At 43.2% G+C, this 24,809-nt stretch overlaps 1 protein-coding gene across 13 annotated transcripts in view; it reads left to right on the top strand.

The window, feature by feature from the left end:
- Positions 1–24,809, top strand: part of b3galt1b (UDP-Gal:betaGlcNAc beta 1,3-galactosyltransferase, polypeptide 1b) — a 158,656-nt gene that overhangs the window by 22,705 nt on the left and 111,142 nt on the right. The window contains exon 2 of one of the 13 annotated variants that reach the window (XM_068035193.1): positions 23,594–23,707. The exons of the other annotated variants lie outside the window; for them this stretch is intronic. The gene's annotated coding sequence lies outside the window, so the exon portion shown is untranslated. The remainder of the gene's footprint in view (positions 1–23,593; positions 23,708–24,809) is intronic. 13 annotated transcript variants of the gene reach the window in all.

Below are 24,809 nucleotides of genomic sequence, written 5' to 3'. Positions count from 1 at the left end.
ATTCAGTCTGAGGGCAAGCAAGTCTGGTCTCAAACCAGTGTCCTCAACTTAAACAAGGGCAATTACGGAGGTATGAAGAAAAAGTTGTCAAAAGCGGGCTGGGAAAATAGACTAAGAGGAAGGTCAGTGAATGAGCAGCAGCAGACATTTAAGCAGATATTTCATAACGCTCAGCAAAAATTTATCCTGGTCAAAAGGAAGGACTTGATGAGAAGGATGAACCACCTGTGGTTAACAAAGGCAATCAAGGAGAGTATCCAATCAAAAACTAAGGCATACAAAGCAGCGAAAACTAGTGGTAGGCCAGAGAATTGGGAATTTTTTTAGGAACCAGCAGCGGATGACTAAAAAGCGAATAGAGGGAGAAAATTGATTATGAAAGTAAATTGGCAAGAAATATAAAAACAAACAGCAAGAGCTTCTACGGGTATATATAAAAAAAAAGAGTAGCTGAAGTGAGCGTGGGACCCTTGGAGGATGTGACTGGAAATTTGATAATGGGGAAGAGGGAAATAGATAATTTAAACCAATATTTTGCATCGGTCTTCATAGTGGAGGACATTTAACATCCCACAGATATCCGATAAGCAAGGACCTAATGGGAGGAAAGATCTTGTAACAGTCTCTATCACGAGGGACAAAGTATTTGACAAACTAATGGGACTAAAGGCAGACAAGTCGCCAGGACATGATGGCCTACATCCAAGTGTTTTAAGGGAAGTGGCTGCAGAGATAAAGGAGGCATTGGTTGAAATATTCCAGAACTCACTGGATTCAGGGAGGGTCCCAGCGGATTGGAAAACGGCTAATGTGACGCCCTGTTCAAGAAGGGAGGGGGACAAAAAGCAGGAAACTATAGGCCAGTCAGCCTAACATCGATCGTTTGGAAAATGCTAGAGTCCATTATTAAGGAAGAAATGGCAGGACATTTAGAAAAGCTTAATGCAATCAAACCAAGTCAGCATGGTTTTGTGAAAGGGAAATCATGTTTGACAAATTTGCTAGAGTTCTTTGAGGATATAACAAGCAAAGTTGATAAAGGGGAACCGGTAGATGTAGTGTATTTGGATTTCCGAAAAACATTCGATAAGGTACCACATAAAAGATTATTGCACAAGATAGGAGCTCACGGTATTTGGGGTAATGTATTAGCATGGGTTGAGGATTGGTTAACTCGCAGAAGACAGAGGGATTAATGGGTCTTTTTCAGGTTAGAAGGACATAATTAGTGGAGTGCCACAAGGATCAGTCCTAGGGCCTCAATTATTTACTGTCTATATTAATGACTTGGAGGAGGGGGCAGAGTGTAATATATCCAAATTTGCTGACAATACAAAAATAGGTGGGAAGGCATGTTGTGACGAGGACATAACGAATCTGCAAGGGGATATAGATAGGTTGAGTGAGTGGGCAAAAATTTGGCAGATGGAATTTAATGTAGGAAAGTCTGAGGTCATGCATTTTGGTAGGACGAAGTAAAAGGCAGACTATTATTCAAATGGTGAGAGACTCCAAAAAAGTGCAGCACAGCGATCTGGGTGTTCTTGTGCATGAAACACAAAAAGTTAGCATGCAGGTGCAGCAAGTATTTATGAAGGCAAATGGAATTTTGATCTTTATTGCTAGGGGGTTGGAGTGTAAAAATAGGGAAGTCTTGTTACAACTGTACAGGGTGTTGGTGAGGCCGCACCTTGAGTACTGTGCACAGTTTTGGTCCCTGTATTTAAGAAAGGATATACTGGCATTGGAGGCAGTTCAAAAGAGATTCACTAGGCTGATTCCTGGGAAGAAGGGGTTGACTTACAGGGACTGTTAAACAGATTAGGCCTTTATTCATTGGAATTTAGAAGAATGAGGGGTGATCTTATTGAAACGTACAAGATTCTGAGTGGGCTTGACAGGGTGGATGTTGCGAAGATGTTTCCACTAATGGAAGAATCTTAAACTAGGAGACATAGTTGCAGACTAAAGGGACACTCATTTAAAACTGAGATGCAAAGGAATTTCTTCTCTGAGGGTAGTGAATATCTGGAATTCTCTACCCCAGAGAGTTGTGGAGGCTAGATCACTGAAAGTATTTAAAGAGGAGGTAGATAGATTTTTGAAATATCGGGGCTTTAAGGGCTATGAGGAGCTGGCATGAAAGAGGAGTTGAGGTCTGGGGCAGATCAGCCATGATCTTATTGAATGGGGGGGGCAGGCTTGAGGGGCCGAATGGCCGCCTCCTACTCCTATTTCTGATGTTCAGTTCGAAGCTCTGCCTTTGAGAGGACTGTCACATTTATGATTTTTGTCCTGTCAGAAACTACCCATCACGCACAGACAGCGAAGATGGAAATTATTGAGCTGCTTTTCCTTGTTACTATAAGTCTCTAATGTTTCACAGCCATACAGCAAAGTTCTGCGAATACAGGCCTTATAAGCCATCAGCTTCGTCCTAAGGGTCAGCTTCGTGTTATCCCATATGCATTTCGCGAGTTGGCCAAAGGTGGTAGCTGCTTTCCCTATACATGGATCGAGTCCAATATTCCATAAATTTCAAACATTGGACCAGATTTTTGCTGAAGTCAATGCAGTAGCTATTGTCTTTACCCCCTTGGATTTAAACATCGGATGAGTGAAGGACAGAGGTGATAATCGAGTGGAGAGGATCCCATGTGTTGATAACAAAACCTGCCTGATTCTCTTTCCATTAATTTAAATGACAGGAAAATCAGCTAGGTTCTGTTACTGGAGTGTGATAATCTGCATCAGATTTTCTTTAACTTGCTCTTCACCCAGAGGATGCTTATTATTAGGGCATAAAGATAAAAATCTACTTCAATATATCTCCTGGTTTTGCATCATCTGGTGGCTTCAAAATGCAGTGTTGGTAGAAAAATGGTACTACACTGGCAAGTAAAAATAATAAATAAAAGTAGAGTAATAGCTTTCAGTGAATTTATGACTCCAGTTTTTGAATTCAGATGAACATGTATATTCATAATGTCATTGATCCCTTCTGTTGGATTATTGGAATGTGATCTACTGTGAGATATCCATTATTCAGTATTTAATCCATTATGATAGCCATGTTGTCTTTACCTCGTGTTCAGTGAAAGAACTGTGCAAATATTTTTCCAAGCAAGGCATACCTTAATTAATTATTAGATGGAGGGAAATATTTCTTGTAGTCCTTCAGGTCACAGAACTAAAAGCTTTCCTGCCTTCTGCCAGCTATGAAAGCTGGGGTTCCTTTACCAATATTGCTTCAGTGCAATATACTAATCAAATGTGGTTGTATTTACAGCAGCAATGAACTTAACATTCAAAGGAGCCCAGTCTTCATAAAAATGTAATAGAGAAGTCTTTTTCCTTTTTTTTTGCAAAGTTGCAAACCACATGGGGAATGTACCTTCATTATTTACATATGAACAATGAAGGGCAGGAACGGGCCCACTGGTCCATCCAGCCTTTGCCACGTAACACAAAAGGGAAGGTCTGTAGGGTAGATGGCAGGAGAGATTAAGTGACAAAACCTGTATCTGCCAGATTGGTCTCACTAATCAGGAAGAGAGCAGTTTTTGATTTCTTGTGGATCAACTGCCATTCAATTTAGGGCCTGCCACTGCTTTTAGAAACATTGCTGCCTCCAGACGTCAGCCTGGCTGACCTTTTTTTGCTTATCTCAAGCAACAGGGTGCCGCCATGATAGTCTGACTGAGGTGAGTACACATGCTCTCCCATTGTGGACATAGGCACCTTCCTCAGTTTTTAAATGACTTTGTCCTCCGATTTGGGATGTATTTATGGTAAGATCAAAGTGGTGGGTAGAAGTTCTAGCCTTTACTGTTTACCTTACCTTTATTTTTCTTTGGTATATGGTTATGATGCATGGAAAGAATGCAATAAAGAATTCATATAGGGCCTTACAGCACCCTCAGAAGATCTCCATGTTTAGCATCCAACTAATTACTTTTTGAATTTTGGACTTTTTGTAGGTAAAGGTGGCTGTAAAGATCCCATGAATGGTCATTTAATCTGCATGAGATTAATCTGTGTTAAACTCGATACCACCTCAAAATTTTTAAATCCCTCTCCTTCGTGGTCCTGATTGTTAGTTGACTTTAAATTGAAGGCAAATACAATAATGTTTATGTAAAAATGAAGATACTGAAGTGGATACATTTAATTAGGGAAAAGTGCAAGCTTGTATTGGTGGCAAAAGTCAGAACCTGTGGAATTTAAAGAGTTTTTTTTTTACTTAGTTTAACTTTAATGCTGAGTATCTTCAAGTACAAATAGATATGTTTTATGGTAACATTCAAAGAATTATGAAAATGATTCACATGACTGAGTAAAACAAAATGCTGTGTAAGATGGTTGATTTCTAGCAGTTTTGTGCTACATTTAAAATCTCAGCTGAGCACAACTAGAATCATATATAGACAGTTTTCTTGGAGACAAATTTACCAATTGTGCATGATTATGTTTCTCAGTGAGTTTATTTAGAGACAATTGCATTATTTTTCCACATCTGCTGAATCATCTGACATTCTGATAGTTGTATTTTTGGTTAATAATAAAGCCTCATATTTTTAAATAAAATGATTTTTATCTGACTTGGAGAGTATGTAACTGAATTGCGCTAATGTTTCTGTACAACTGATACAGAAAACTGTTCTGAATTTATTCTGAGTGAGTTGCTTGATGTACACATAACAATGTATAATTAAATGTTTTATTTTAGAATGTTGCCAAGAAGATTGTGAATGAAATTGCATGCCTAATCCCATTTTGTCCTTTTTAGGTCTCATTCTCACTATACAGACTACCTTTTGTGTAATGAATCATTCAGATGCTGCAGTTCAAGTGCTATAAAAATAAATCTTGAATTGTAATTGGTTTTATGCATGGTGTTACGATCAGGTAAGAAAGTGGTCTAGGGTTTCCTCTCGGCCTCCACCTGGTCTTGCGGTAACAGGGTTTAATTTTTTAAACCACCGTGTTTTTAGCTCCCGCTTGGTGAATCTTTGTTCACTGCTTTCCAATTATAAAGCAAAGAAACCAGCACAAACCGGTTTTCTTAGGTTTAAAGAAGAAAGGTAGAAATTTATTAAACTTTAACTCTAATTAGATTAACGCCTATAGATACACGATGTGCCCACGCTCACATGCATATACGATACACATGCAGATAGAGGCAGAAAAGAGCAGAAGGAAAAATAAAGTGGAAAAGTTTGAGGCAATATCTGAAAAGGGTTTTTGTTATGGTTCTTCGAGTCCTTGATTGTAGGTAGATCTTGCTTTTGGTTGGGGTGCAGTATTCTTCTTAAACCTTGTTCGCTGTAGGAGATTTTTCTCTCTTGGGGTTCATGTGTATTCAGCGGATTTGGAGTTCCATGAGAAAGAGATGGGAGCAGACAGGAGAGGCTCTGACGAGCCAGCCAGGAGAGGTCTTTTCAGTCCAGGAGCAAACAGACACACTCAGTTCAAACTCTGTGGCTAGTTCAAAAAACCCTGGACCAACCAGTTAGTCATGTGACCAGCTGGATTAACCAGTTTGTGGATTGTATCACCTAAGCAGTCTCTTGAATGCTCCTGTTACACACAATGCCTGGTGATCAAAGTCCATTTTAGGATAAATGGATAAGGGAAGTAACCTCTCTTATCCCGACTGGTATACAAATGTCCTCCATCCAAGTCTGGCAGCCCTTGTAACAGGCCTTCTCTTCCTAGTAACAATTTGAAATTTAATGTCCACATGGCAAAATTAATATGCCTCATTCCTGGCAGGTGGGGTCCCAGCATGACAATGGTAACACCTCACAGACATCAATACTGGTCTTTGCTTCCAAAAGAATCAAAATATTTCTGGAAATCTTGTACAGTACTAATAACTCATGCTGAGTTTTCTCATTTTTCAACAAAATGCAAAGCAAAGTATTTCAATCATCAAATTTTGACCCACATTAATTTATTATTAAATCTTTGAATACAGAAGCACATTTCACTGTACGACTAGATAACCTTGAGAGCTGACTGATATTGATGAAATACTGATAATTTAAACTTCCTTGTTAGTTTTAACATTAAGGAGGGATATTTAAATGAAGTATGCTGGCAATAAACATTGGCTCAGGAACTTATCTAACTAATACTTTGTGATTGCAAAAAAGGATTTTAACAATAGAAAGTATCTCATCATTTTCAGTATCCATCTTCATCAACTATAATTTCATTCATTTTACTTTTTCTGCATGTCAGTTCTCTGTGTGCCTTCATGCTTACTTAAAGATTATTGTACGAAATAAATTTTGCACATCTGCTTGGTTACACATCGATTGGTAAGGTTATATTTTAACTTTACAGTTTCTATGAGGGGAATTTTTACCCTCCACCACCCACCCCAACCATGTCCCCACACAGTAAGAACAGGGTGAGTGCATGTTAAAATTGGCTGGGAGTACTTACTACCACACTCCAGTTTAATTGCCACCCAGTACCACCCTAGCCACCAGTTTTGGATTCTACCTTGACCACTCCAGACCTCATTATAGCCTTGGTTCAAACAATGGACAAAAGAACTGAATTCCAGATATGAGGTGAGCGTGCCTGCCCTTGACATCAAGGAACCCAGCAAAATTGAAGTCAATGGAAATTGATTGTGGGGGGTGGGGGGTCTCTCCACTGACTGGAGCTATACCTAGCACAAAGGAAGATGTTTGTGGTTGTTGGAGACTAAACCTCTCAGCCCAAGAACATTGTTGCAGGAGTTCTTCAGGGTAGTGTCCTAGGCCCAACCATCTTCAGCTGCTCCATCAATGACCTTCCCTCCATCATAAGGTCAGAAGTGGGGATGTTCACTGATGATTACACCATGCTCAGCACCATTTGTGACTCCTCAGATACTGAAACAGTACTTGTCTGCATGCAGCAAGACCTGGACAACCTTCGGGCTTGGGCTGATAGGTGGCAAGTAACATTTATGCTATGCAAGTGCCACGCAATGACCATCTCCAAAAGGAGAGAATCTAACCATCTCCCCTTGTCGTTCAATGGCATTACCATCGCTGAATTCCCCCACCATCAACATCCTGGGGGTTACCATTTAACAAATATAATGGATGATAAGCCACATAAATACTGTAGTTACAAGAACAGGCCAGTGGCTGGATATTCTGTGGCAAGTAGCTCACCACCTGACCCCTGCCTCTCACCCTTTACAAGGCACATGTCAAGGGTGTGATGGAATACTCTCCACTTTCCTGGATGAGCGCAGCTCCAACAGCACTCAGGAAATTCAACACCATCCAAGACAAAGCAGCCAGCCTGATTGGTATCGCATTCACTCTCCACCACAGGCACACTGTGGTTCATTGTGTACCATATATAAGATGTACGACAGCAACTTGCCAAGACTTCTTTGATTTCTCTACTGCATAGAAGAGCAAGGTCAGTAGGCACATAGGAAGACCAGCACCTCTAAGCTCTCCTCCAAGACACACACCATTCTGACTTGGAAATATGACACTATTCCTGCACTGTCGCTGGGTCAAAATCCTGGAACTCCCTCCCTAATCGTACTGTGGGTGTACATGCACCGCATGGACTGCAGCTTTTCAACAAGGCAGCTCATTTCCACCTTGAGGGCACTTGGTGATGGACAATAAATGCTGCCCTTGCCAGCGATGCCCACATCCCATGAACAAATTTTTCCAAATTACACTTTGGCATGTCATGTATTTGTGAGCCATGTAATCAGGATGATATGCTGTCATTTAGAGAGCAATGCAATTTTAACAGGACGTAGCAAATCCACTACAGAAGAACCAGTGTGATTGGTTTCAGATTGACACCAAAAGTGCCAAACATAATTGCCTGGAATTAATTTCTCGCCTAAGTGTCAACCTAAGATGCCTTTCTTATAAATAAGGTTTACTAACCTGGTTGCTTTTCCAAGCTGCACCTCCAGTGGATTAAGCTAAGCTAGTGGAAGACTGCTAATAGAAGGCTCATGTTGAGACCCTGGAGATGCCCATGGCTAGCAACTTCTGCTAGCTCAAGTCTAAGGGTATTAGTTGAGGGGATGACAAGGGAGCAAACTTGCTATCACCTAAAAGAAGGCAGGATGGGCTGCTCTCATTGTGCCATGGTTACTCCCTTTGGGGCTGTGACTCATCATTCCCACTGATCTGAGTGAGAGCAGACTGTAAGAGATGAGTGATGTATTGAAAGCCACTATGCATATGCTGTTCCAGTCTCCAAAGTAGAGCAGGTGTTGGGACCCAGAGTCTAGAGAGCCAATGGGCTTCGATCAAATCTGCAAAGGTTGGTGACAAATTTTTGGTGGGGAAGCCTAGCTGCATTATCTTGAGGGATAGCTACATACTCTCCAGTAGAAAGCAGAGTACTAAATTCTGTGCAAGCGGGCACCATTCAAGCTGAATGTAGACTCCTCCATTATTTCAACTGTGGAGTGGCATCTCCTCGATAGGATTTCCAATACCTCACATAATTGTTTCTTTTCAAGGCTGGGCTTCTGAAGTCAATATCTCTGACCAGCTCAGCAGAACTAAGAGACAATCTCTTCCTCCAGCCACTTCCTAGGCTGTCCTTCCCTTCACTATATCTGCTTGCTAGTTGTGCTGGGTAATTCATTAGTGCAAACACCTCTAACTCATTGTCTAACCTACTGATCTCTGTGGTGGTGCTTGGAAAAGATGGAGTGTGTGTAGATGCATCCCTGTGAATTGTCCTGCTCTGAGGTGACCTCCACAGGGTCTTGCCTCTGAAATGCACCTAGACGAAAGAGAAACAAAGAAAGAAGTAGTATGGCACCAGAAGCTGGACAGTAGCAGATCACATTTTTAAAGTGTAGCTTCAAGTTGTCAAACTGGCTGTGCAATTTGTAGAGGTGCTAAAAGGGTACAAATAATAGGCAGGCACCTTGCTCAAATAAACCACCAACTTCTGGCTCCAATTCTCATCTCTCTTGGAGGGCCATTGATTTCCAAAGCTTTCTGCTGATGGTCCTCCTTTGGGTCTGTCTTCTCTCACTCGGGTGGGTAATGTCTCCTGCAGAAAGAAAGGACTAGAGTTGGTGAGTAGCTACTGAGAGGAAAGTGCATCTATGTGGTGCTTCTGCATATAGTGCACCTGCTGAGAGTTGGAGAGGATGCAGACTGGGGAGGTATTGAATGGAAAGCAAGTGACTTAAGTGTGAAGTGATGTAGGAGTCATTTTTGCAGCAGTATTCGTGAGCAGTCTGGTGGAAGTCAATGCAACCTGTTTTTAAAAGTTACAGTCATGCTTTAAATGTGCCTCAGGTCCATTGGAAATTCTGGCCTGTAGGTGTTCAGGTGACACACACCCAACATGCTTGGGCATGCAACCTGCCAATCATACAAAAAACCAGAAGTTAATATCGTCCAGATCTTCCGTTACTGATGCTATCCAGGTTTGACCCCTGCACATAGTCCAACCTGCCCAAATCCCACTTACCGGCAGTATTTTATGCTGTTTAACCGTGGCAAGTTTGGAGGCAGGGAGGGCATTTAACCGAGCAGGGTGGTAATGGGTGGGGTCAGCGCACTCAGTGCCTGATCGAGGGACCCAGCATCAGGAAGACCCATTGAGAGCAACCCTCCCCCCCCCTCCCCAAGTATCAAGTTATCTGTCATTGCTTAATTCGTTTGAAGTGTGTTCTGTGATCCATTTTCTGATACAGATTGATGCTCCAATCTGATGCATTATTAGATATATTTTTGTAAATGCACTGTAACCCTTTTCCAGATTTGGGATGATATCTGAAACCCATAGTGGATACACACAAGTACATGTAAATGAACTAAACTAGTAAAAATCTTACTTTACAATGCACCTTTTAATGGCTTTGTATATAGAGCTCCAATGAACAAGAACTACTAAGTCACAGAACTAATAATGAGCAATAGTAAAACTACTAAATGCTTCCACTCAAGCCCCCTTCATCAAGAGGGCTTCTTTGAGAATTTTCTCCTTTTATGCCCTTGAAAGTCAGTCGCAATCATGCCAGTAGAAACTTTGCCGAAGCACCTTTCGGGTCTGCTGAAAGTCCCAACTGTTAATAGAATAAACTAATCAATCTGGATGAAAGATAGTTAAAAAGGTTAATTTCTGATACTGATTCAAAGTTTTCCCTTTATATAATTTTTGGAAAAAAGAATCAGTGCACTAGTGTTTCTTTCTCTCTCTGCTGGGCTTTGTGAGTGCGTAGGTATTTGATTTCAAGCTTTCTACCTTGTAGCAAGCTTATATTTTAAAAATAAAACCATAATTGTATTCAGACAAAAGACTGCCCACTTTCGTAATGTTAACTTTACCAAAAAAATTGTTTATAATGTAAAACTGTTTAAATCACAAACACAATATATTGGGGTGGCGCAGTGGTTAGCACTGCAGCCTTGCAGCTCCAGTGACCCGGGTTCAGTTCTGGGTACTGCCAGTGTGGAGTTTGCAAGTTCTTCCTGTGACTGTGTGGGTTTCTGCTGGGTGCTGTGGTTTCCTCCCACAGCCAAAGGCTTGCAGGTTGATAGGTAAATTGGCCATTGTAAATTGCCCCTAGTGTAGGTAGGTGGTAGGAGAATGGTGGGGATGTGGTCGGGAATATGGGATTAATGTAGGATTAGTATAAATGGGTGGTTGTTGGTCAGCACAGACTCAGTGGGCTGAAGGCCTGTTTCAGTGCTGTATCTCTCTATGACCCTATGACAAGGCTGCATTTGCTCATCAAAGAAGCTGTTGAGCACCATAAAGCTGTTTCTAGAGTGCACCCCTTGAAAGGGCATCTTTCACCAGATGTTTCAGCCATCAAAATATATTGGGTGTTCTAAATGGTACCTCTAGTGCGTGAGCGTTGTCATGTTCCAGGTTGCAAAATTTAGAGTTTTCTTCCTTTGACCATAAAATTGGAGATTCTGCTGGGTGCAGTTCCCTGGCCAGGAGAAAGTGGGACAGCCTATTTGTAGGGCACCTTTCCTCGCCCCCTCCCCATTGGGGTGAGCAGAGGGTATCCTGGAGAGGACTGTGTTGTGGGGCCACCTTAAGAGGCTGTAAGTGAAGGTCACCAGAGGACGTGATGTTGCATCACACATGCCCAGAGAGTCATGGGTGTAGCCCAATAGAGTGAGCCGCGTGTAGATGTGCTCATGTAGTAGCTGCGTGTGTATATATGCATGTTCCAATTAAGTTATAATAACCCATGTATTCTTTGGATATTACTTGCAGTCCTGTGAATCTTACAATAGTTCACATACCAAAGGAACAAGTAATATTACAGAAATAAAAACAAGAAATGCTGGAAATACTCAGCAGGTCTGGCAGCATCTGTGGAGAGAGAAGCAGAGTTAACTTTTCAGGTCAGTGACCCTTCATCAGAACTGGCCGATATTAGAAATGTCAAAGGTTTTAAGCAAGTAAAGCGGGGGGCAGGGCAAGAGATAACAAGAGAAGGTGTTGAAAGGACAGAGGGTCACAGAGGATAACTGACCAGGAGGTCATGGAACAAAGGCAAATGGTATGTTAATGGTGTGAAGTCAGAAACAGGGGAATTTATTATGGGGAACAAAGAAATGGCTGACCAACTAAATGCATACTTTGGTTCTGTCTTCACAAAGGAGGACACAAATAACATACCAGAAATGTTGGGGAACACCGGGCTTAGTGAGAGAGAGGAACTGAAGGAAATCAGTATTAGTAGAGAAATGGTGTTGGGGAAATTGATGGGACTCTGAAGGCCAATAAATCCCAAGGGCCTGATAATCTACATCCCAGAGTACTTAAGGAAGTGGCCCTAGAAATAGTGGATGCATTGGTGGTCATCTTCCAAGATTCTATAGACTCTGGAACTGTTCCTACAGATTGGAGGGTAGCTAATGTACCCCCGCCATTTAAAAAGGGAGGTAGAGAGAAAGCAGGGAATTATAGACCAGTCAGCCTGACGTCGATAGTGGGGAAAATTCTACAGTCCGTTATCAAAGATTTTTTAGCAGAGCACTTGGAGAACAGTGGTAGAATCAGACAGAGTTAGCATGGATTTACGAAAGGGAAATCATGTTTGACAAATCTACTAGAATTCTTCGAGGATGTAACTAGTAGAGTTGATGAGGGGCAGCCAGTGGATGTGGCTTACTTGGACTTTCAGAAGGCTTTCGACAAAGTCCCACATGAGAGGTTAGCGTGTAAAATTAAAGTGCATGGGATTGGGGGTAGTGTATTGCGATGGATAGAAAATTGGTTGGCAGACAGGAAACAAAGAGTAGGAATAAACGGGTCTTTTTCCGAATGGCAGGCAGTGGGGTACCGCAGGGATCGGTGCTAGGACCCCAGCTATTCACAATATATATTAATGATTTAGATGAGGGAACTAAATGTAATATCTCCATAATTTGCAGATGTCACAAAACTGGGTGGGAGGGTGAGTGGTGAGGAGGATGCAGAGAGGCTTCAGGGTGATTTGGACAAGTTGAGTGAGTAGGCAAATGCAATATAATGTGGATAAATGTGAGGTTATCCACTTTGGTAGCAAAAACAGGAAGGCAGATTATTATTTGAACATCTATAAACTGAGAGAGGGGAATATGCAACAAGACCTGGGTGTTCTCGTACACCAGTCGCTGAAGGTAAGAGTACAAGAGCAGGGATGTCTTGCTGCAATTAAACAGGGGCCACACCTGGAATATTTCCTGGTTTCCTTATCTGAGGAAGGATGTTCTTGCGTTCAAGGGAGTGCAGTGAAGGTTTACCAGACTGATTCCTGGGATGGTGGGACTGACGTATGAGGAGAGATTGAGTCGGTTAGGATGATATTCGCTGGAGTTCAGAAGAGTGAGGGGGGATCTCATAGAAACCTATAAAACTCTAACAGGACTTGACAGGGTAGATGCAGGAAGGATGTTCCCGATGGTGGGGGAGTCCAGAACCAGGGGCCATAGTTTAAGGATACGGGGTAAGCCTTTCAGGACTGAGATGAGGAGAAATTTCTTCACCCAGAGAGTGGTGAGCCTGTGGAATTCGCTACCACAGAAAGCAGTTGAGGCCAAAACTTTGTATGTTTTCAAGAAGGAGTTAGATATAGCTCTTGGGGTGAAAGGGATCAAAGGATATGGGGGGAAAGTGAGAACAGGTTACTGAGTTGGATGATCAGCCATGATCATAATGAACGGCGGAGCAGGCTCGAAGGGCCAAATGGCCTACTTCTCCGATTTTCTATGTTTCTATGTGTGCTGAAAGACAAAGTGTTAGTACAGAGAGGGTGTGACTAGACTGTAAAGCACAAAGCACTCCAAGTACAAACATGAAAAAAAAGAAACATTGGGTAGGCACAGTAGTAACAAACTAAAAAAACTAAAATAAAATAACCAAATAAAAAAGAAAAAAATAACTAAATATAAAAAGGGGGGCCAGTCATGCTCTGAAATGATTGAACTCAATGTTCAGTCCGGCAGGCTGTAGTGTGCCTAATCGGTAAATGAGATGCTGTTCCTTAAGCTTGCGTTGATGTTCGCTGGAACACTGCAGCAATCCCAGGACAGAGCTGTGAGCATGAGAGCGCGGGGCGGGTTGGGGGGAGGGGGGGTGTTGAAATGGCCAGCAACCAGAAGCTCGGGGTCCTGCTTACGTACTGAGCGGAGGTGTTCCGCAAAGCGGTCATCCAATCTGCATTTGGTCTCCCCAAAGTAGAGGAGACCACATTGTGAGCAGCGAATACAGTATACTCAATTGAAAGAAGTACAAGTAAATCGCTGCTTCACCTGAAAGGAGTGTTTGGGGCCTTGGATAGTGAGGAGAGAGGCGGAAAATGGGCACATATTACACCTCCTGCTATTGCAGAGAAAGGTGCTGTGGGAAGGGGACAAGGTGGTGGGGGTAATGGAGGATTGGACCAGGGTGTCGCGGAGGGAATGATCCCTTCAGAATGCTGACAGGGGAAAGGAGGAGAAGATGCCTTTGGTAGTGGCATCACGCTGGAAGTGGCGGAGGATGATCCTTTGGATCTGGAGGCTGGTGGGTGGAAAGTAATGATAAGGGGAACCCTGTCGCGGTTCTGGGAAGGAGGGGAATGGGTGAGGGTAGATGTGCGGGAAATGGGCCGGACACGGTTGAGGGCCCTATCAACCACAGCGGGGGGGAATCCTCAGTTCAGGAAAAAGGAAGACATATCAGAGGCACTGTCGTGGAAAGTAGCATCATCAGAGCAGATGTGTCAGAGACGGAGAAACTGGGAGAATGGAATGGAGTCCTTACAGGAGGCAGGGTGTGAAGCAGTGTAGTGGAGGTAGCTGTGGGAGTCGGTGGGCTTATAATGAATGATTGGATGACCGCATTGCGGAACAATTCCACTCAGTCCATAAGCATGACCCCGAGCTCTGGTTGCTGGCCATTTCAACGACCGCCACCGCCCCCCCCCCCCCCCCCCCCTTCCCCTCCCCTCCCCCCCCCCCCCACCCCCTGCCTGCTCTCCTGCTCACATCTCTGTCCTGGGATTGCTGCAGTTTTCCAGCGAACATCAATGCAAGCTCGAGGAACAGCATCTCATTTACCGATTAGGCACGCTACAGCCTGCTGGACTGAACATTGAGTTCAATAATTTCAGAGCATTTTTGCCCCCCCTTTTTATGTTTAGTTATTTTTTTCTTTTTCTTTTTTATTTGGTTATTTTCGTTTTTTTAGTTTGTTTCTACTGTGCCTACCCACTGTTTCTGTTTTTTTTAAATATTGGTGCTTGGAGTGCTTTGCTGCTTTACAGTCTATTCACACCGTCTCTGTACTAACGCTTTGTCTTTCAGCACACCATTAACATACCGTTTGACCAGAAGGTCATGGAACAAAGGCAGTTATTCTCTGTGATCTTCTGTCCTCTTTTGTTATCTCCTGCCCCACCCACAGCTTTACATGCTTAAAACCTTTTACATTTCTAATATCGGCCAGTTCTGATGAAGGGTCACTGACCTGAAACGTTAACTCTGCTTCTCTCTCCACAGATGCTGCCAGACCTGCTGAGTATTTCCAGCATTTCTTGTTTTTTTATTTACGATTTCTAGCATCTGCAGTATCTTGCTTTTATTTAAGTAATATTACAGACTGCTCAGTCACAGATCCTGCTGATCAAGGACACCTCTGTATCAACACAGATGTCCATTGATTTTCATGCATTCTGGAACCTGTGCAGATTCTTGACCAGGGACTCCCAGGTCACAGCCCTGTGCCCGTTGCCAATTCTTTATCACCACAGGTCTTGTTAGATGGATCCTAGTAGAAGCCTGCGTGTGAACAAAGAACAGTGCAGCACAGGAACAGGCCATTCGGCCCTCCAAGCCTGCGTAAACTAAAACATTCTGCACTTCCGGGGACCGTATCCCTCTATTCCCTTCCTTTTCATGTATTTGTCAAGATGCCTCTTCAACGTCGCTATCGTACCTGCTTCCACCACCTCCCCCGACAGCAAGTTCCAGGCACTCACCACCCTCTGTGTAAAGAACTTGCCCCGCACATCCCCTCTAAACTTTGCCCCTCTCACCTTAAACCTATGTCCCCTAGTAACTGACTCTTCCACCCTGGGAAAAAGCTTCTGACTATCCACTCTGTCCATGTCGCTCATAACTTTGTAAACCTCTATCATGTCGCCCCTCCACCTCCGTTGTTCCAGTGAAAACAATCCGAGTTTTTCCAACCTCTCCTCATAGCTAATGCCCTCCAGACCAGGCAATATCCTGGTAAACCTCTTCTGTACCCTCTCCAAAGCCTCCACGTCCTTCTGATCGTGTGGCGACCAGAATTGCACGCAGTATTCTAAGTGTGGCCTAACTAAAGTTCTGTACAGCTGCAGCATGACTTGCCAATTTTTATACTCTATACCCCGACCAATGAAGGCAAGCATGCCGTATGCCTTCTTGACTACCTTATCCACCTGCGTTGCCACTTTCAGTGACCTGTGGACCTGTACACCCAGATCTCTCTGCCTGTCAATACTCCTAAGGGTTCTGCCATTTACTGTATACCTCCCACCTGCATTAGACCTTCCAAAATGCATTACCTCACATTTGTCCAGATTAAACTCCATGTGCCATTTCTCCGCCCAAGTCTCCAACCGATCTATATCCTGCTGTATCCTCTGACAATCCTCATCACTATCCGCAACTCCACCAACCTTTGTGTCGTCCGCAAACTTACTAATCAGACCAGCTACATTTTCCTCCAAATCATTTATATGTACTACAAACAGCAAAGGTCCCAGCACTGAACCCTGCGGAACACCACTAGTCACATCCCTCCATTCAGAAAAGCACCCTTCCACTGCTACCCTTTATCTTCTGTGACAGAGCCAGTTCTGTATCCATCTTGCCAGCTCACCTCTGATCCCGTGTGACTTCACCTTTTGTACCAGTCTGCCATGCGGGACCTTGTTAAAGGCTTTACTGAAGTCCATATAGATAACATCCACTGCCTTTCCTTCATCAATCATCTTCGTCACTTCCTCAAAAAACTCAATCAAATTAGTAAGACACGACCTCCCCTTCACAAAACCATGCTGCCTCTTGCCAATAAGTTCGTTTGTTTCCAAATGGGAGTAAATCCTGTCCCGAAGAATCCTTTCTAATAATTTCCCTACCACTGTCGTAAGGCTCACCGGCCTATAATTTCCTGGATTATCCTTGCTACCCTTCTTAAACAAAGGAACAACATTGGCTATTCTCCAGTCCTCTGGGACCTCACCTATTGCCAATGAGGATGCAAAGATTTCTGTCAAGGCCCCAGCAATTTCTTCCCTTGCCTCCCTCAGTATTCTGGGGTAGATCCCATCAGGCCCTGGGGACTTATCTACCTTAATGCTTTGCAAGACACCCAACACCACCTCCTTTTTGATAGAGATGATTGAGACTATCTACACTCCCTTCCCTTCATTTAACCTATGGATCTTGGGCGTTATCATTATCTACGCAATCTTGACAGGTTGGTGGTCAGATTTCTGTGATGTCAAACCACGATGACCAGGACTTCCTTGCTGCTGCAGCCGCCTTCTGCCTTCACAGTCTTCTTTTGTTTGTTCTGCCGTTGAGCACTTTTTGGATCGCAATTTGTCTGGCACCTCCCCTCGACCTTGCCACTATGGCAAGGCAAGCCTCTCCACCACGTTAAGATGGCGATCCACGGAGATGACAGTCTCAAGAGTGACTGCCTAGAAAGAAGAGCTGCAGTTGTATCATGCGAGCTATCAAGGCTCCAAATTGACATTTCTGCCCTCAGAGAGACCCACCTTCCTGGGGAGGGAGAGCTGAAGAAACAAGCAGGGAGATCGAACTTCTACTGGAAAGGAAAAGCTGACAGCGACCTTGAAGTTCTCACTGCCATCCCAAAAGAAGTAAAAAACATCCTTCTGGGGATGTTAATGCCTGGGTGACTGTTACTTTGTAGTCTGGTGCGGAACAATTAGACAAAATGGAGTGGGAAAAACCAATACAAATGGCGCCCACCTGCTGACAAAGTGTGCTCAGGATAGCCTCATTAAAATAAACTCCCTGTTCCGCCAGAAGAACAAATATAAAACCACGTCGAGGCATCCAAGATCCAAGCATTGGCACCTCCTGGATTATGCCAATGTTTGCATCAAAAATCTAAGTAATGTCTGTATTATTCAATCCATGCAGGGCACTGATGCCTGCTGGACAGATCACAAGCTTGTTCAATTGGTGATGAATGTTGACCTAGCACCAAGAGATCACAAGGCCCAAAAGTCCAAGAGGAAGAAGATTAATGTCTCAGTCCGGAAAAAAAAGCCTCACCAAAGAGAGGAATTCCAAGTGCAGCTCATAGCCAGTCTGGAAAATATTCCCACCTCCAACTCAATTCCAGAACAGTGAGTTCAAATAAAGTCAGCTATACTAGATTCTTGTGCCCAGGTCATTGGGTTTGGACATCACCGTCACCAAAATGATGCTCAAGTATGTGACCTTCTGGAACAAAAACTAGCAGCCTTCATTGCCTGGCAGAACAACCCGAGGTCGCAACTCAAGAAGGTAGCATATATCAACAGCTGAAGACTAATGTCCAAAGACAAGTCTGGAAGATAAAGGACATGTGGTGGAAAGAGAGGGCCCGAGAGATCCGACAGTATGTTGATCATTATGACTTACAAGGCTCTTTTGAAGCCACCAGGACCATCAATACACAGATAAAATGGACAAAATCCCCTTCCTTCACAGGGTTACATTTCTTTTCTTGAAGATGGCAATGTCATCTGTAAATGCTAGAATGAATATTTTGAACAACTCCTCAACTGTGAATCCACAGTGGCAGCTGAAACCCTCCAGGTTATTCCCCCAGTGCCCTGTGGTAGAATCCATGGGTGAATCATCATCGATGGGAGAACTGCACCATGCTATCAAACTGATGGAAAACAATTGAGGTGTTCGAAGCCAGCAGACGTTTGCTCACATCAAAACCCCATTCGCTCATCCCACAGATTTCAGAGGTAAAAGAACTTCCTCCCTCCCTCCCCCCCGCGCCCCCCACCCCCATACCACCCAACATCAGGAATGCGACAATTATAACTGTCTTCAAGAAGGGAGATAAATCATGCTGTGGAAACTATCGAAGTATTTCATTCTTGTCCATAGCAGGGAAAATCACGACACGCATGCTCCTGACTTGTCTACTTCCTGTGGCTGAGGAAATCCTCCCAGAGATACAATGTGGCTTTTGGCCTTCCAGAGGAAGCTCTGGCATGGTCTTTGTTGCCAGACAACTCCAAAATAAATGTCGAACAACATCAGGAACTCCTCATTGTATTCAATGACCTGACCAAATCATTTGACTCAGTAAATCACTAGACTCTGGATTGTGCTCCAACGATTTGGATGTCGAAGAAACTTTACCACCATCCTGAAATTGCTTCATGATAATATGACTGTAACTTGCTTGAGTGGGAGATCTGAAACAGACGCCTTCAAAATCCGGACTGCGGTCATGTGATAGCCCCCATCCTATTTACAATCTGCCTGACAGTGGCTATTCACCTCATCAAAGATCAACTGCCCTCTGTTAAATACCGTCTAAATGGAAAGCTCTTTCACCTTTGTCGCCTCAGTGCCAAAACTAAACTGGCCACCATAGATATACATGGGTTACAGTCTGCGGATGACTGCGGTGTTATTGCCCACTCTACACCTGATTTGCAAGCCACTCTCAATCTCTTGAATTCTGCATCCAAGAAATTCAGCCTGTCCTTGAATGTTGCCAAAACAAAACTCATACATCAACCCACACCTGGTCAGCCAAATATTCCACTTCCCACATATGTTGGAGAGACTCTGGAATATGTTGAACACTTCTCATACCTTGGCTGTTATCTCTCTTAAAAGGCCACCAGTGACACGGAGATCTAACATCAGATCAACTGCTCCAGTTAGCTTTCTACAAATTACAGCAGCGTGCGTTTGACAACAAAGACCCCCACGAATCAACAGAAGTCTTCGTTTACAGAACAGTTGTCACCACGCAGCTGGACTGTGTATCAGCGACACATAAGACGCTGAAGAAATTCCATCAGCAATCCTTCCGTCGCATCCTCTAGATTCAATGGGAGTGTAGTATAATGGTTTGAAAGGATTAATGTTTGGGACAGTGTGGGTAACACCTCCCATTGTGATGATGTCAGAGATCAAGTGTAAGAGACGAGAGAGAAGAAGCATTGTGTCAGCATAGGGTTGAACATGCTTAAGTGAAAGTGTATATAGTTCCTGTAATGTAATATGAGTTATTGTTTAAACTAACCAAAGCCTCAGAAATCAATGCAAGCCAGACCAACCAAGTGTCTAACATGCTGACAATAGAGAGGACCATCAAGCAAATGCTTGTGTCCTTCTTCAAGCCGGATCCACAAGTATCGAGGCAGATCAACTCGGATGGACAGGCCACTGTATCTACATGGCTGAAAATCATCTCCCCGCCAGATCCTGTTCTCAACTCTCAAATAGCCAACTTTCCTGGGGAGGACAAAGAAAATGCTTCAAAGACATCCTGAAGCTTTTCTTGAAGGATATTTGCATTGACCTTAACAACTGAGAGGAGCTGACTACCAACTGCTCAGAATGGCGACAACTTGTCCACCAAGCTGCATCATGTTTCAAGTCCCAACGCCTTAATGATGAGGTGGAACAATGGAAGAAGAAAAGAAAAGGAAGCAAATTCTACACTGCGGATCCCACTATCTCATGGGATGTATTGCCCCATGTGCTCCAAGATCTGCAAAAATCAGCCTGCTCAGTCATCTGAAGACTCATGGCAGAAATTTGTGACACGGAGTAGACATCGTCCTCTAATTGAGGGACAGCAACTGCCACCAACCTCTCGTGACACAGATGTCTGCCAATGGCAGGATAGTTAGACAACTTTCCCCGGCCCTGGAAAGTCTTCCAGGATCAGCTGTGGATCCACAAATGCACAGTTTACTAATGTTTTAACTAAGATCCTCAGTTAATTATTCATCTCTCTAAAGTTACAGTTGTAGAATTTTGAAGAATTCACTACCTGCTTCTGCAACACATAGAACCATAGAATGGTTACAGCAGAGAAGGAGGCTATTCAGACTGTCTTGTCTGTGCTGGCTTTCTGCAAGAGCATCTCATCTAGTCCCACTCCCTGCCTTTTTCCTGTAACCCTGCAATTTTTTTCTCTTCAGATATTTATCCAAATCTCTTTTGAAGGCCTTGATTTGAATCTGTCTCCTTCACACTCAGGCAGAGCATTCCAGATCCTAACCACTTACTGCGTAAAACAAGTTTTTCCTCATGTCGCCGTTACTTCTTTTGCCAGTCACCTTAAATCAGTGTCCTCTAGTTCTGGATCCTTCCACCAATAGGAACTGTCTCTCCCTATCTACTCTGTCTAAATCCCTCATAATTTTTAACACTTCCATCAAATCTCTTAATCTTCTCTTCTCCAAGCAGGACGGCTCCGGCTTTTCCAACCTATCCACGTAACTGATGTTCCTCATCCCCGGAAACATTCTCGTGAATCTTTTTGCACCCTCTCTAATGCCTTAACATCCTATAGCGTGGTGCCCAGAATTGTACACAATACTCCAGTTGAGGCCGAACCAGTATTTTATACAAGGATTTATCATAACTTCCTTGTACACTATTCCCCTGTTTATAAAGCCCAGGATCCCCTATGCTTTATTAACCGCTTTCTCAACCTGCCCTGCAACCTTCAATGATTTGTGCACATATGCTCCCAGGTCCCTCTGCTCCTGCACCCCCTTCAGAATTGTACCCTTTATATTGCCTCTCCTCTTTCTTCCTACTGAAATGAATCTGCCTTAAATCTCATCTGCCACTTGTCCGCCCATTCCACCAGCCTGTCTATGTCCTCTTGAAGATTATCAGTATCCTCCTCACAGTTCACAACACTTCAAATTTTTTAGTTTAGGAAAGCACCCATGAACATCCAGACTAGGTCGTCGATAATTGTGTGTGGATTAAGAAGCTAGTGACATTGTCATGGATATTGTTAGCAAGTTCATGAAGAAAAATATAAAAATATGATGTGTACCAGGTCAAACAGCATTTGAAAGATAAATTTAGGCTAGTAATTAGGTGTGAGTAGAAAGGTTGCAAGTATTCACATGATATTGACGATGTAGAGATAATAGGTGCCTGCATAAACCATGTTGGTAGACTCAAAGAATGGTAGCATTTGTGAAGTTTGACTCAAAATATTGGTGCCAAGATTTTGAATGCTTGTAATATACTTGGGGAGACTGCATATAATTTACAGTATCGAAACAGGCCATTTGACCTAGCTTTTATGCTCAACAAAAGGCTCATCTAACCCTTCTGTTCCTTTCTCCATCATGTACTTATCGAGACTGGTAGCATCACCTTAGAGCATGACAAGCTGAAAGAGATTTGCAGTTTTTTATAGATGCTGGCAAGGTAACAGAATTATTAGCCTTATGTATGGAGAAAGTGAAGTTGAAACTATTTATTCTATATTTTTAAAATTGGAGGATAAGTTGTTTTATCCCAACATATACAATATATTATTGGCCACTGAGTTACAGTGATTAAATAAATGAAACTGCATAATATAGTGGGAGTGTGTTGCATTTTTGACTTTGAATTCTATATTTACTTAGAAACTGTAAATCAGCTATCTTGCTTATTATGAATCTGATTCCCTGATGCCAGACTTGGGCAGTGGTCCTTTGTATCCAAATGTGAATTGCACAGAAATGCCTGAGTGCTAATGGTATCGCACTCAAAATTCAGCAACTAATGAAGAAAGATATTTTTGGGACTGTGCTCCACTATGTGCAAGTTCCATTATATCCCTGAAATCATGCAAATACAGTAAAATATGACTCTCTGACTCTGTTCCACAACAGATTTTATCATGCTTTCTCACTGATCCACTCTTAAGTGCAAAATGTTGCTGCATGGCTTCCTTGCTGTTTGTTTAAGAATGCCCCTTAAAGTTGGGGCTGAACTTGTTTTAGGAAGGTTGGTTTTTGCTATTTTTGACTTGCCCTGTTTTTGCATCATTGCTTGCACAGTTTTTTTTCATAACTTGTATGTAATATAGGAATCCTTTTTTCACAGAGCTTCAGCCATAGAATATTTGCATAAATAAAAGCAAAATACTGCGGATGCTGGAAATCTGAAACAAAAACAAGAAATGCTGGATTCACTCAGCAGGTCTGGCAGCATCTGTGGAAAGAGAAGCAGAGTTAACGTTTCGGGTCAGTGACCCTTCTTCGGAACTGCTTGCAGTTCGGAATATTTGCAGTTCTGCTTGGGTATTTCAGTGGACCTTCTCAATAGCTGTAATGGATTTGGAGACAGAGTAGTTATGTGTACATGTACCTCAAGTACCTGTTGCCCACTTGGATTTGGCCTGGAAATGGTCCTCATAGCATGGTATACCTACTTGGCCATATCTGAAGAGGCCTGTCTTAGGTTCCCTTGTGAAGCAAGGATGCCAAAGATCAATTATCCTATCTACTGAAGCTTGTCCTACAAACAAAATTTTGTACAGCCATGTCCATTCCTGTGAAAGTCACTACAGCATTAAACTTTTATATCACTGGATCATTTGCTACATTAGCTAGACTTTAGTCCACCAATGCATCAAGCAGCTCACAGTATCATCATTTGTTAGGGGACACTTCTGTCACTTTCTCCATGCAAAGGAGGCAACGGCCCAAGAGGGTGAAGTATGGTTACCAAGCAGCAGTCTTCCCTAAATGTGTGGGGCTTCACTGATTACACACTTGTCGTCATCAATGGCCTTAGTAATAACTCTGTGATTATATATGAATAAGAAAGACTTCCACTCTATAGATGTATAAATATTGTCAGAATAATGCAATGTACAATATACGCACAGCAACATACAATGCCTTCTTTCCAATGTACTAGCGTTGTTTAGGAAGCTTGAAGGCTCCCATCTTCATGTTGCTCATCTATAACCACATCCATCTGCTCATCTCCACTGTTGCTGAGTGCATCATTAGGTTCTGCCTTCTGACACTATCTGATGCCCCAAACTAAATGTTTCTTTGCTCTTTTGCCAGATTGTCAGAGGATACAGTAGGATATAGATCGGTTGGAGACTTGGGCGGAGAAATGGCAGATGGAGTTTAATCCATACAAATGTGACGTAATGCATTTTGGAAGGTCTAATACAGGTGGGAAGTATACAGTAAATGGCAGCACCCTTAGGAGTATTGACAGGCAGAGAGATCTGGGTGTACAGGTCCACAGATCACTGAAAGTGGCAACGCAGGTGGTTAAGGTAGTCAAGGCATATTGGCATGCTTGCCTTCATCGGTCGGGGCATTGAGTATAAAAATTGGCAAGTCGTGCTGCAGCTGTACAGAACCTTAGTTAGGCTACACTTTGAATATTGCATACAATTCCGGTTGCCACACTACCAGAAGGATGTGGAGGCTTTGGAGAGGGTACCAGGATTAAAAACAAGAAATGCTGGAACCACTCAGCAGGTCTGGCAGCATCTGTGGAAAGAGAAGCAGAGTTAACGTTTCGGGTCAGTGACCCTTCATCCGATGAGGAATTCTACTATTGTAGAAAATCCGATGAAGGGTCACTGATCCGAAACGTTAACTCTGCTTCTCTTTCCACAGATGCTGCCAGACCTGCTGAGTGGTTCCAGCATTTCTTGTTTTTATTTCAGATTTCCAGCATCCGCAGTATTTTGCTTTTAAGTTTACCAGGATGTTGCCCGGTCTGGAGGGTATTTGCTATGAGGAGAGGTTGGATAAACTCGGATTGTTTTCACCAGAACGACGGAGGTGGAGGGGCGACATGATAGAGGTTTACAAAGTTATGAGTGGCATGGACAGAGTGGATAGTCAGAAGCTTTTTCCCAGGGTGGAAGAGTCAGTTACTAGGGGACATAGGTTTAAGGTGCGAGGGGCAAAGTTTAGAGGGGATGTGCGAGGCAAGTTCTTTACACAGAGGGTGGTGAGTGCCTGAAGCTTGCTGCCGGGGGAGGTGGTGGAAGCAGGTACGATAGCGACGTTTAAGAGGCATCATGACAAATACATGAATAGGATGGGAATAGAGGGATACAGACCCCAGAAGTGCAAAAGGTTTTAGTTTAGACAGACATCATGATTGGTGCAGGCTTGGAGGGCCGAATGGCCTGTTCCTGTGCTGTACTGTTCTTTGTTCTTATCAAGCACTCCTCAAGACATAGGCATGGATCTACCTGGGCTGACCTAGTTACAATAGTAGAATTCACACTGAGGTTAATTGAAAGATAACTTA

The sequence above is a fragment of the Heterodontus francisci genome, chromosome 7 (assembly GCF_036365525.1).
Source record: "Heterodontus francisci isolate sHetFra1 chromosome 7, sHetFra1.hap1, whole genome shotgun sequence".
NCBI lineage: Eukaryota > Metazoa > Chordata > Chondrichthyes > Heterodontiformes > Heterodontidae > Heterodontus > Heterodontus francisci.
The sequence above is the reverse complement of the archived record's forward strand: the minus strand, read 5'-3'. Positions and strand labels throughout refer to the sequence as shown.